The sequence below is a fragment of the Microtus oregoni genome, unplaced genomic scaffold, assembly GCF_018167655.1.
Source record: "Microtus oregoni isolate MIOR12 unplaced genomic scaffold, Mior012 000060F_013, whole genome shotgun sequence".
Classification (NCBI taxonomy): Eukaryota; Metazoa; Chordata; class Mammalia; order Rodentia; family Cricetidae; genus Microtus; species Microtus oregoni.
Genome location: NW_024543848.1, coordinates 56,286 through 65,000, shown reverse-complemented (window position 1 = coordinate 65,000; position 8,715 = coordinate 56,286).

Sequence of the window (8,715 nt, the reverse complement as noted above, 5' to 3'; positions counted from 1 at the left end):
GCTCGCCCGATCTCACGAGATAGCCGTGAGAGAGCCATCTTACCACTCGCCTCGACCCCCTTACTTGATTCCTCGGGACCACACACCTCGCAGAGGAACACCGCTAAAGGCCGTACACCACGCGCAGGAGGCATACACGTCAGAGAACCGGGAAACGCCGCCGCCGCTCAGAACCGGGCACCTCTGAAGATCGGCCTGGAACGCTCCAGGAGCACCACAAGGATCACAAAGCAAGGCGCGTGCACACGAACCCGGTCGGGAGGGGCACGTAACACGGCACATCAGCCGACCCTCCCCCGGCTCGGAGGGAGGAGGGCCAAACAGACCCACACACGGTGGGCATAGCGAAACGCGCGACGGGGAACAAAGCCCCCGGCGCGCCTCACAGGAACCCCCACGAACCACAGCGAGGAGTGCGGGGGGGCTTTCACAGGGCTCAGGCCGGATAACCGCACCCCTGCCTTCCACACACCACCGGTAAAGGTGGGGAGGAGAGACGAGGGGCCCGCTGGCAGAACGAGAAGAGCGGCCGCCATTCGCCATGAATGTCCGTCCCTCGCCTGGCGCGGCTTAGGCCTCCGGCCCGAATGAACACAGGGCGAGCACACCACATCGATCAACAAAGCGGAACCGGGAAGAATCGAGCGAGAGATCACCACAGACCCAACACATGCCGCCAAAAAAAACAAAAAAAAAAAAGAAAACCCTTCACACACCTCCACACCAAAAAACAGCGGCGGGGGGTCAACCAGGGAATCCAAGAAAAGGTGTGCACTCGGGAGGCACATAAGGCAGCAGAAGGGCCGGGCCACCCTCAACCCAAAAGGACTCATGGAGACTCGGGAGCTCCACAAGCTGGGAAGGGGGTGAGAAAAAACAGTGCGCTCGGGAGGCACACGGGAGCAGAGGACCATGGAGGAGACTCGGGAGCTCCACAACCTGGTCCCCGCCCTCCCAAAAAAAAAGAAAAAAAAAAAAAAAAAGCACCGGGACGGTAAGGGAGAAAGAAGCATCGAGAGACGGGTCCCACCATCCAAGCAGAACGGGTGACAAGCCACGAAGCGGGGATGCCTGACACGCTTCACCACGGGCAAAAGCAAGGCAAGGAAGCCGGTCATCTCAAAAAGCCGCACAGGAAAAGCACACACGGGCCCAGCCCCAAAAGGCAGCGAGGCGCGGGCTGGGCTAGACGGGAAAAGTAACACCCAGTGAGGCTCAGAAGAGAGACCGCCACCTAGCGTCCTTTAATGTCACCCAATTAAAGGACAGCGTGTCAGCACTTATCTGCAGGTACAATAAGGACAGATAGCAACCATTAGAAGAATGACAACAGGTACGGGGAGTCATTCACAGACCACACAGAACTCCTGAAAGTGAGGCTGGGTGAAATGTCCCAAAAATGTCCCCATAAACAAGAGAACCGACCCTCAAAGGAACAACTGGTCGACCTCATAACCATGAAAGGACCGAGAGAGCGAGGTGGACATGTCAGAAAGCCGGGCGCCCAGCCTCCTCCCGGCCGAGGACCCTGCGACCAGCCGCTAGGAATGGAGAAGGGCAAGAAGAAAAAACTTGGAAAAAAAAAAAATCTCGAGTCCAAGAAACCGGGGACCAGTGAACAGGGGAGCCGGGACCACCACCCTCCTCTCGGCCTCGACAACACGAGGCCCGCCGCTGGGCTCTCGCAAGACCGAGGGCAGGAGAAAGGGGCGGGGTAGAGCTCCGAGACCCCAACGAGTCCGGACCAGGGAGGCGAGGAAGCCGGCACCACGGCCTCCTCTCGGTCTCAGGATGGCAAAGCCCGCCACTGAGGACCGAGGGTTCCTGACAAGAGGAAGAAAATGAATAAAAAGCTCCGAGAGTCCGGAACAGGGAGGCGAGAAAGCCGGGACCACCGCCTCCTCTCGGCCTCAAGATGAGGAAGTCCGGCACTGAGGACCGATGGTTCTCGCAAGAGGACAAAAAAAAAATGTCCGAGACCCCAGCGGGGAAGCCGGGATCAACCATCGCCTCCTCTCGGCCTCGGGTCGCCGGGTCCCAGGGCTCTTAGAAGAGAGAAAAGGCAAGGGAAAAGCAACTTTTAAAGCCGGGGTATTTCACCGATCCTGGGCCCGGGAGGACCCGACACCTAGCGGGGGTACGCGAACGACTGAAGCCTTCTGGTCGACCCGCTCGAGTCTCCCAGCACCCTCTCCAGCTGGTCCCGTCACTCGGTTCCATCCCCAACGCATGCACGCATGCACCCATGGGTGACTTCCGGCACAACCTCCTACACAGAGACCGTTCCCAAGCACGACACCGACTCCGGGACACACCCGCCTGCCAGGCCGGGACTCTCGTCACTCTTTCCGCCTCACAAAAGCCGTTTCGCCCCGTCCTCGTCACCGACCGAGGACCAGGAGAAAAAGGCCACCGCTAGGGGGCGCCCGACAACCGACCGCCATAGATCGCTCGCTCGCTCGCTCGCTCGCTCGCTCGGCCGCGGCGGCGGCGGCGGCGGCGGCGGCGTCTTCACCTTCTCTGGCGTGACAGCGTCCTCCCACGCTCACGCCCGGAGGTGGCACGGGCCCACAGCAGGACAGGGAACTCCCCTGTCGGTTCCCCCACCCCACCCCCGAACACGGTGAACGTGGGCCGGGCTGGACATTCGGGGCTACGAAAACGAAAGTACGACCGAGACCACAGGCAGCTAGGAAAACAGGCGAATCGATCGTTCGCTCGCTTGCTCACGGGAAACAAAGAGTGTGTCTGACAGGCCAGGGGCTTCTGCAACCATTAGGGCATGGTGAGAAGGAGGGACCGAGGGGGACCGAGGGGGACCGAGGGGGACCGAGGGAGGCGGCAACGGCAGTTCCCTGCCATCTAAGTCTCCTTTCACCATGGCCACTGCTTGCTTGCTTGCTTGCTTGCTTGCTTGCTTGCTTGCTTGCGGTTCTTTTTCTTCACCCCACTCCCCACACCCTCAGCCCACACTTCTCAGACTAAATACCGAGTCGGAGAAAATTAAAACAGCCGTGGAATAGTTTTTTTTAAAAAAATAATAATCATAATAATAATAATGAAATAAAAATAGTTTTGAAAAAAATCCCACTCGAATTTCATTTCCGGGAATAATATCGTCATAGTGATGTGTCACTTAGGACAGAAAAAATAAACAGGTCACTTTAGTCATTTCTTGGAGAGGGTCTGTTTCCCCACCACGATGGTTCTCACTTGCTGAGTTGCTGAAGATGATCTCCTGATCCTCGTGTTTTCAGTTTCTGAGTGCTGCTGACATGACAGACATGGGCCCTCACACTCGAGTTTATGAGACACTACTGAGAGCGTGGAGCCCATAGGACAAGGCTCTGGCTTTCCCTTCCCCTCCCACATAAGCCAGATAGATAAATAAATAAATGCCCAGCAGCAGAAGCATGAAAGCAGCTTCTCAGACCCTTTAGAGCTCCTGAGTACTGGGGTTACAGTCATGGCAGAGGATATGACTAGGCCAGGGCTCCCTTCACAACCACCATCCAGGCCTGCCTGCCTGCCTGCCTGCCTTCCTTCCTTTTTTAAATGCCAGTTTACTAAAATTTTAGTTATTTTTAATTGCGTTGGGAGGCTAGAAATTTTTGGGTTTTCGGGAGAGGGCAGACATATGAAAGAAAGGAAGGAAGGAAGGAAGAAGGATCAGAGCAGTGAATATACAGGTACACAGTCCTTACACCAATGTTGACTGCAGATAGAAAAATAAGAGGAAGAAAAAAAAAAATAGAACGTCACCAAAAGGACAGCCTGGTCTATAAAAATGAGTTCCAGGACAGCCAGGGCTATTCCATGAAATTGGCTGAGTTCGAATCAGCAATTTCCCAACTCCAACAAGAATGTTTACTACAGGAAAGGCAACAGATGTACACATCAAGGAAGGCCAGTGGAGCTGTAGGCACACCCTTCACACCCTTTGAAACTTCTCTGTCCCAAGGTCACAGAGTTAGGAAAGGAAAATAACAACACTGAAGTCACTGAAGTCATTCCTAGGCTAGGCCTTCCTTCACAACCATTTGAAAGGATCAGAGCACTGAATATACACACGCACGGTAATTACACCAACGTGGACTGGAAAGACACCTAAACTAACAGAGACACACACACACACAATCCATAGCATTTGCTGCCTAGCAGATAAAATGAATGCCAGTGTCAGTAGGCACACCCTTCACACCCCTTGAAACTTCTCTGTTGCAAGGTCACAGAGTTAGGAAAGGATCTTGATCTTGAACTTTCCTTAATAGTGAGTCTGTGTGTGTATATCACACTCAAGCCAAGTACCCCTCAGAGCTCATGGAAGACAAAACAGAGCTCTAGAATAAGAGAGACGGGGGGGGGGGGGGGGGGGTTCACTCAAGAAAATGAAAGCAAAACCCTACACAAACCCTGGCACACAGTAAAATCAGTCCTATGAGGAAATTTGTAGCTCTAATTGCCTACTTTTTAAAAAGACTTCTAACCGGGTAATGGTGGTACACGCCTTTAATTCCAGCACTCGGTCTGGTCTCCAAGAGCTAGTTCCAGGACTGACTCAATTAGAGAGAACTAGAGAGAAACCCTGTCACAAAACAAACAAAGGAATAAAGTATTACATAAATACTTTATGGAAGAATAGATGGACAGATAGACAGACAGACAGACAGACAGACAGACAGACAGACAGACCCACACCCCATCTTCTGCCTTCTGAAGGTACCAGGCTCTCTCACAGGGGTCAGGCAGAAACGTAGGCAGTGTATGTGTGTGATAATCAAGCAAGCCTATATGTGATATATAGGGTATGATAGGATAATGTCAGTATTAAATTGGGGTAGGTCTCAGGAGCACAAGAACCCAAATCTGTGCTGTACTCCCTGTCACCAGAAGAGGGCACTAGATCCCCACCATGTGGTTTCTGGACATTCCAGAAATTCCATCTCTCCAGTTCTCATCCTTTCATTGTTCCTCCTGCATGCCTACACCTAGTGAAAGAGTGGGCACCTTTCCTCCCTGCTTGTGTGTATCTGTGTCTGTCACAGCCTGGATAGCCAGAGTGCCCGCCACCTCTGCCTGAGATAGATGTGACCGGCAGCCCTGGGGCTGGGGGAAAGGGAGAGAGTGGGTCCCCTGGAGAGCCTTGGGCAGAGGCTCTGTGGATTCCCTGGAGGAGGCCTGACCTCCTCTGAGGAGCCCATGGGGGAGGGGGAAAGGGAAGGTCAACCATTACAGTCCTGCCTGGCTTTTGCTTTGCTTTGCTTTGTTTTTGTTTTGTTTTGTTTCCAGGTACAGCTGTGACCAGGTCTGAATCCAGGACAGACTCCAAAGCTAGAGAGAAATCCTGTCTCAGAAAACAAAAAAATAAACGAATGGATAGATAGCTACATAGCCAGACAGAGAGATGATAAAAACACCTCCAAGATCAGGGAGACCAAGGCAGGCAGATCACTGTGAGTTTAAGGCTCCCTTGTTCTGCAGATTGAGATTCAGGACAGGCAAAGCGACACAGAGAAACCCTGTTTTCAAAAAAAAAAAAAAAAAAAAAAAAGGTGGGGGCTGGAGAGACATGACTCTGTGGCTAAGAGTGCTGACTGCTCTTCCAGAGGACCCAGGTTCAATTCCTACCACCCACATGGCAGTCAACAGCTGTCGATAACTCCAAGATCTGACACCCTCAGATAGACATACATGCAGGCAAAACACCAATGCCGATAAAATAAATTATTAGGAAAATAAATATATAAAAGAGGTGTTTAGTGCATGCCTTTAATCTCAGCACCAGGAGGAAGAGGCAGATGACTCTCTGTGAGTCTGAGGCCAGTCTTGTCTACAAAGTGAGTCCCAGGGCATACAAGGGTACACAAGGAAACCTTATGTTGAACAACCACAAATAAACAAACAAATAAAGAGATAATAACAATAAAAATATTTGAGAGTTCAAATAATTGACTTCATCCACAATAAAAGAATATAAAAATAAAAATATCAAATGCACTTGAACGCATCGGCACAGGAGACCGCTTCCTAAATAGAACCCCAGTAGCACAGACACTGAGAGAAACAATTAATAAGTGAGAGAGACCTCCTGAAACTGAAAAGCTTCTGTAAAGCAAAGAACATGGCCAACAAGACAAAATGACGGCCTTACAGAATGGGAAAAGATCTTCACTAACCCCACATCAGACAGAGGTCTGATCTCCAAAATACACAAAGGACTCGAGAAATTGGTCATCAAAAGAACAAATAATCCAATTAAAAAAAAAATGGAGGGCTGGAGAGATGGCTCAGAGGTTAAGAGAACTGACTGCTGTTCTAGAGGTCCTGAGTTCAATTCCCAGCAACCACATGATGGCTCACACCCATCTATAATGAGATCTGGTGCCCAGAACACTATATATGTAAAATAAATAAATTTAAAAAAAAATGGAGTACAGACCTAAACAGAAAACTCTCAACAGAGGGATCGAAAGACACTTAAATGTTGGGGTGGGGGCGGGGGGGGGGGGTCATGCAAAGATGAGAACACCACCAAGTATAATAAACCAAAAACAAACTTAAAAATTAAAACACACTGCGAGTCACAGAAGCTTATCAGCTAGCTGAGACCACAGGCAGAGTTTGGGCTTCTGACACTGTGGCAAAAGGCCGGTTTCTGAAACCAATTTTTATAGTAGGGGCATCGCAGGGCGGTGGTGGCGCAAGCCTTTAATCCCAGCACTCGGGAGGCAGAGGCAGGCGGATCTCTATGAGTTCGAGACCAGCCTGGTCTACAAGAGCTAGTTCCAGGACAGGCTCCAAAACCACAGAGAAACCCTGTCTCGAAAAACCTAAATAAATAAATATAGTAGGGGCATCAAGCATTAGCTCTGAACAAAGGAATTTTATAAGCTTGCCCTGACCAGTCAACATCAGACCCTAAGGAGGGGAGTGAGTTTTAACTAGGCAACTATCATGAAATATGTTTCAAAGTAGATTTCTTCAACAAATGCATGACAGTCCTGTATGAGACCGTGCTGTAGCATGGTTTTATTTCAGTGTGTGTGTGTGTGTGTGTGTGTTCTCTGACTCTCTTGTACATTGAGTTTAACTTCAGATTTTATTTGTTTTTCTCAGTGTGCTCATGTCTGTCCGTGTGTGTGTGTGTGTGTGTGTGTGTGTGTGTGTTCTCTGACTCTCTTATACATTGAGTTTAACTTCAGATTTTATTTGTTTTTCTCAGTGTGCTCATGTCTGTCCGTGTGTGTGTGTGTGTGTGTGTGTGTGTGTGTGTGTGTGTGTATTTACGTACGTATGTGTGTGGGGGGGGATCACAATTCAAAACATTGTAGCGAAGGCCCTTTTTAGACAAGCCTCCAGGACTGCCTTCCTTTGTTTTTTTTTTTTTTGTTTCTTCATTTTCATTCTTTCTATCTGTCTTTCTTTAGTTCAATTTTAATTTTTTTGTTTTGTTTTGTTTTGTTTTTCGAGACAGGGTTTCCCTGCATAACAGTCCTACCTAGCTTTTCTGGAACTAGCTCTTGTAGACCAGGCTGGCCTTGAACTCCCAGAGATTCACCTGCATCTGCCTCCTGTGCGCTGGGAATAAAGGCATGTGCCACCACTGCCCACCCATTTTCAAGTTTTATTTAAATCTCTCAGTGTGCCTTTTGTATGTGTGGGAGACAGGGAAGGTATCACATTTCCAAACATTTTCATAACTGCACTTAGCACTGTTTTAGCACTTTTACATTTAATTTTGCTTTTATTTAAGAGTGTTTCCAGTTGTGTAGGACTTAGTTTAATTTCAATTTCTTAAAGAATTTTTTATGATTTATTTAACTTTAGATGTGCAATGGTGTCAGGGTATCAGATCATCCAGGAACTGGATTTACAATCACGTATGAGCTGCCATACGGGTGCTGGAAATGGAAACCTCTTCCTCAGAGCCACTGAGCCATCTCTTCAGGCCCTTAATTTTTTTTTTAAAAATAAATATATGTTTCTCTGGGTGTGTGTGTGTGTGTGTGTGTGTGTGTGTGTTTATGGGGTGGCTTTTTTTTAATTTTTACTTATGATTTTATTTTTTTAATTTATTTATTTATTATGTATACAGTGTTCTGTCTGTTTGTATGCCTGCTGGACATGAAGAGGGCACCAGACCTCATTACAGATGGTTGTGAGCCACCATGTCGTTGCTGGGAATTGAACTCAGGACCTCTGGAAGAGCAGGCAATGCTCTTAACCTCTGAGCCATCTCTCCAGCCCATGGGGTGGCTTTTGAACTAACCAAGATGACTGGTTCCATATCTGGCAGAGAGGCAGGTGGATCTCTGGGAGTTTGAGGCCAGCTCTTTGTTGACAAGAGCTAGTTCCAAAGACAGGCTCCAAAGCAACAGAGAAATCCTGCCTTGGAAATCAAAACAAGAACACAAACCAAAAAAAAAAAAATAATAATAATAATAAAACATAAATTAAATGAGAGAGAGAGAGAGAGAGAGAGAGAGAGAGAGAGAGAAGAAATGTTGATTTGTCGATTTACAGACAAGAAATAAGAAAAAACAAAACCATAATACAAAACCATAATGTTACCAAGATGACAGCCTGGTTTATATAATGAGTTAAAGGTATTATACAGAGAAACCCTGCCCCAAAAAAATAATAATAATAAAAGAAGAAAACAGAAAAAAAAACAAAGGAAGAAAAAAAACAAGGAAAAAGGATGGAAGGAAGGAA